This window comes from Gossypium raimondii, chromosome 8, assembly GCF_025698545.1.
Source record: "Gossypium raimondii isolate GPD5lz chromosome 8, ASM2569854v1, whole genome shotgun sequence".
Lineage (NCBI taxonomy): Eukaryota > Viridiplantae > Streptophyta > Magnoliopsida > Malvales > Malvaceae > Gossypium > Gossypium raimondii.
This window is the reverse complement of record NC_068572.1, coordinates 10,302,364-10,307,819: the sequence shown is the minus strand read 5'-3', so window position 1 is coordinate 10,307,819 and position 5,456 is coordinate 10,302,364. Positions and strand designations below refer to the sequence as shown.

At 33.2% G+C, this 5,456-nt stretch overlaps 1 non-coding gene across 1 annotated transcript; it reads right to left on the bottom strand.

The window, feature by feature from the left end:
* Positions 1-592: 592 nt before the first annotated feature.
* On the bottom strand, positions 593-699 carry LOC128032323 (small nucleolar RNA R71). Its single transcript, XR_008188450.1, has one exon. It is a non-coding gene; the product is annotated as a small nucleolar RNA R71 (small nucleolar RNA).
* Between the last annotated feature and the right edge of the window lie 4,757 nt (positions 700-5,456).

Genomic DNA, 5,456 nt, shown 5'->3' with positions numbered 1-5,456 from the left:
TATTATTTGTCAGCGATTGTGTAAACTTGCACATCAATCAAATAATTTCGAGAGAACTTTTTGGCGTCGTTGCCTGGGATTGTTATTTTAGTCAATTGTATGTAAAATTAATTATCTTGCAAATTTGTTAAATTTTTTTATTATTTTACTTGAATCATTTTCGTTATTATTTAGGTGATAATGAATCCTCTACAACATGTTTAAGGAGGAGCATTTGCCTATAATGCTTACAATTTGATCATTGTTGCCAAATACAGAAATTGTGTCATTCGACAATATGCTATTTCTCATTTCAACGAGCTCAACCTGGGTATTGTGAGACCCAAAATTGAGGCACCGAAAATTGAACTAAAGCCAGTCATGTTCCAAATGTTGCAAATTATGGGCCAAATTAGTGGGATACCTACTAAGGATCCACATATTCATCTTCGGCTATTCATAAAAGTAAGTGACTCATTTAAATTAATCGGGGTGACTGAGGACTTATTGAGACTGAAATTATTTCCACACTCCTTAAGAGATAGAGCACGAGCGTGGTTGAACTCCCTATCGTCTGATTCTGTAACTATACTTTCCTCCCTCTTTGAATGCCAAGCTCTTAAATGTAATCACCTAATTTCAGCAAATTGATGAAGAATCTTTATATGAGGCATGAGAGCAGTTCAATGAGTTATTACAAAAGTGCCCTCACCACGGTATTCCTTATTGCGTTCAAATGAAGAGTTTCTACATTGGTCTTAATGCTCATACTAGAATGGTGGTGGATGCTTCAGCAAATGAAGCCCTTCTTTTTAAATCATACAATGAAGCTTAAGAAATTATTGAAAGAATTTTGAACAACAATTATCAGTGACCAATCAATCGAATAGACACAGGAAGAAGAATGACAGGAGTACATGAAATGGATGCACTTACTTCCAGGGCAACTCAGGTATCTTCTAAGTCTTTCATGCTTACGAACATTACTACTAATGGTATAAATGCTAACATGACAGGTCAACAGTTGAGCCAATTTAGAAACATTCCATGTGTCTATTATGGAGATGGCCATATGTTCTAAAATTTCCCATCAAACCCAAAATCCATCTATTACATGGGTAACCAAAATTAGAATAGGAGTGGCCTAAGTCCGCATTCAAATTATTATAACTCTTTATCGCAGTATCATCTATATTTTCCATGGAGTAATCAATAGGTGGGCACTAGCAACTCTTCTATGCCATCTCGACCAAATTGTCCACCAACATATTCTCAATAAGTGCAACAACCCCTACTAATTGAATTTTCAAGTGATCTTGAAAATTTGCTGAAGACGTACATAGTGAAGATTGATGCACTTATCCAAAGCCAAGTAGCGACGTTGAAGAATTTAGGAAACCAAGTAGGACAGTTAGCCAATGAGCTTAGAAGTCGACCTAAGGAGCTTTTTCGAACGACATTGAAAATCTAAGAAGCACGTGCAAAGAGCATTGCAAAGTTGTCACCTTGAGGAGGGAAAAAATGTTGGAACCCAAAGTTGTTGAAGCTAGAGGTAAACTCGTTGTTACTCAGAATAAGGAGGAAATTCAACCAGACGTTGTAATTCCTACAGTACATATGCTTGTTCCTGCAACTAATAACTCCGCACCTGAGACCTAGGATGTAGTCTTACTACAATAAAGCAAAGAAGACAATATCAAAACCCTACCACTTCTATATCCTTAACAATTCCAAAAGCAACAGCAGGATACTCAGGTTAAGAAAATTTTGGATGACAAGGTGACTGCTCTACTATTTTCAATAGAAAATCGCCGGCTTCTATAGAATTGGAACTCAATTCTTTAGATGATTCATTAGAAAATATTCTACTAACAGATTCACAAAGAGGTGATGAAGACAAGGAATGTTTGGCTTTGTCAGAAGCTAATTCAAAGTGATTCACTTAGGAAGTTCCATTTGAATCATTAAAGTTATCATCTCGGGAGTACACACAATGATGGTTATCGAGGCCACCAAATATAACATCCCGGTTTTAGCTAAACCAGAACAGTGATTTTGAAACCATAAATCTGAGGTCGTAAAGTTATTTTAATATTATTTTTGGTATTTACAGCATGCTATTTGATATGTGTAAAAATTTCGTGATTTAATTTTACTGATTGGTTAGATAATTTGATAAAAGGACTAAATTGCGTAAAATGCAAAAGTGGCACACTAATTGTTTAAGTGTTTATTTGTTATTATTAATTAAATGTGAGGTCCTTATGATGTGATTAGACCATAAATGAGATAATGGAAGATGTTGGCTTGGCAATTGTGTAATTAATAATGTTTATTAAGGTTAATTTTGTAATTTGGTTAATAATGTTATAATAAGTTAAAACAATTAAACAAAAGCTTTCATCTTTCTTTGTTTTTTTCAACCGAATGTGAAGAAGAAGAAGAAAGCCATTCTTGTGCTTATTATTCGGCCAAGCTTTCATTGTCCAATTAGGTGCGATTTTTGTTCCATTTTTAATAATTTTTACGTTTTTGAGATCGTTGCTTCGCATACTAGCTAGCCCGTGTCTTAATTTTTGAAATTGTTGATGATTTTGTGAAATGCCATTGATGAATATTCAACCTTTTTGTTGTTTGATGATGAAAAATAAATATTTGTTGATAGATTATTATTTTTTATTAAGTGATTTTTGATAAAAAAAGCTTATTAGGGATTAAATTGAGAAATGTATAAATTGAGTGGTTGAAATGTGAAATAAATGTAAGTTTTGGGTTGCGAAAAGCCTCTAATAAATTCGGCTAAGCATGGGTGTATTGAAATTTTGTGTAATTTGTAAATTTGTGAAATATAGACTAAATTGAATAAATATGAAAATTTAGGGGCTAAAGTGCAAAAATTTCCAAATAGGTATTTTTGAATGAAATTGAATGAATAGGTGATTAAAGGAGCTAAATTTGAATTCATATAGATCAAGAAAGAAAGAAATCAAATTTAGATCGAGGGAAATCGGAAGTTGATGAGTAGTTGATCCGATTTGTTCATCGTATATACGAGGTAAGTTCATATGCAAATAAATACCTTTAAATTGATTTATATAAGTTTATCTGTTATTGAATTGCTTTGGATGTTGAATATTTGAATACGAGAAAGTATCAATAGAATTACGACGTCTGTAAGCCCCGTACGAACCATAGGAATAGTATAGGATACGTATGTCATGACATTAGGATTCCAAAGTGTGATTTCATGTAAGACCACGTCTGGGACATTAGCATCGTATATGATTTCGTGTAAGACCCTGTCTGAGATAGTGGCATCGATATATTATACATGTAAGACCATATTTGGGATATGACATTGTACGAGGTTTATATACTATTCGAGTATCCTTATCAATTCCGAACGGCTCAACAGGCAATGTTGAGAAGTGGATGAATATGAGAATGAGAAATCAATTCAGGTATGTATGATGTTATATGAAAATTAAAAGGTTAAGGTAAGTGATGCTTAGGAATCATTAATAAGTGAGTTAGATGAGGAATGTGATTAGCCTTGATTTTTCATTAATGAGTTGGTTATATTTACTTCATGTATTATAAGTTTATTTGTATATGGCTTACTAAGCTTTTAAAGCTTATTGTGTTTATTTTTTCACTGTTTTATAGATTTTGAAAGCTAGCTCGAGTTCGGGGATCATCTAGGAACATCTTCACACTATTGATCGCTATTTCGGTACTTTAAAAGTTTGTACTTTTGACATATGGCATGTATAGGCTAGTTTCGATATGGTTCATTTTGATCTGTATATATATATAGTCATGCGAAAATGACTTGATAATAATGCTAATGTTTGTGAATATTAGGCCATGTATCTAGCTCATTTTGGAAGTATATTATATGATATATATATCTTGTGTGTTGGATGGTGGCAATTAAGTTTATGTGATGACAGGGTGCTATTCGAATGTTGTTTAAATGCTATCCAAATGTTGGTTAAATGCTGTTCGAATGTTGGTTAAATGCTGTTCATTTTGTATCATACTAATGTTGTCCGAATGTTGGTTAAATGTTGTTCGAATGTTGGTTAAATGCTGTTCGTTTTTTAGCATACTAATGCTGTCTGAATTTTGTTTAAATGTTGTCCGAATGTTGGTTAAATGCTATTCGTTTTTTAGCATACTAATGTTGTTCGAATGTTTTTTAAATGCTGTCCGAATGTTGGTTAAATGCTGTTCGAATGTTGGTTAAATGCTGTTCATGTTTTAACATATTAATGTTGTCCAAATCAGTGGTTAAATGCTTTTCATTTTTGTACAAATCAAAGCTATCCGAATGTTGTTACTGTTGTCCAAATAATTGTGATTTAATGATGTTTGAATGTTGCAATTTCAAAGCTGTCCAAAACAGGACATGCTTGCTATGATTATTTAGTGTAAATGCTTATTGAATTGGAGCATATTTGCTGTCCAAAACAGTGTAGGTTATCTATGTTTGTCTTATTTTACATAGTTAGTAATTTGTTAATGAAATAAATTAATACAAATGGATGTTTTGACATAGGCTCAGTATATGAAATGTGTTGATATATGTTTGAAAATATTTTAAGTATTTGAATGACATGAAATTTGATTAGGTAAATGGTAATGAAAGGGTTAAATTTCGCAACATGATTTGAAAATGTAATTTAATTAGTAAAGAATGATTGACATTTGGTGTGGCTTGTTAATGACCTATGTTTTGATGTATAAATTGCTTTGTAAGTTGTTTTGTAAATGATGAAAATTGTTTTGATTATTAGGTGAGATGAATTAGGATATATATATACACATGAAGCGTATTTATATTCGGCTATGGTATTTGGTTCATTTTGTTAAGTATGAGATTTTGATATTTGGTAATGCCTCGTAACCTTAATTCAGCGATGGATACGAGTTAGAGTTATTAAATTTTATTGGTATCAGAGCTACAGTTTAGTCGATTCTAGGACTAACGTAGTGCATGTGAGTCTAGCTATACATGCCATATATAAACTACGATAGTGTGATGATTCCTGACAATTAAAATGTGTTTTTGTATAGTAAATAGATCTCGATCGAGCTGTAGCTGATGATGTGGAAAGTAATGCACTCGATTCAGTTCAAGGGGCAGAGCTGACTAATTCTAGGCCGATTATGAGTAGCCACGAGGGAGAGGCTAAACAAGCCTTCCTCCAGATGATGAACGAATGGTTCACATAGTATATCCAGGTAAATCCGGCTGCTCAACAACCTCCACTCCCGCCTAATCTTCCCCAAATACCTGTGATGCCTCAAGTTACTGGTCTGATACGATTAAATAAGCCTTTGGTTGATAAAATTAGAAAATATGGGGCCGAAGAGTTCAGAGCTACTGTCGATGATAATGCTGAACGAGCTGAATTCTGGCCTGAAAATACAATCTGGGTGTTCAATTAATTATCTTGTACTCCTGATGAGTG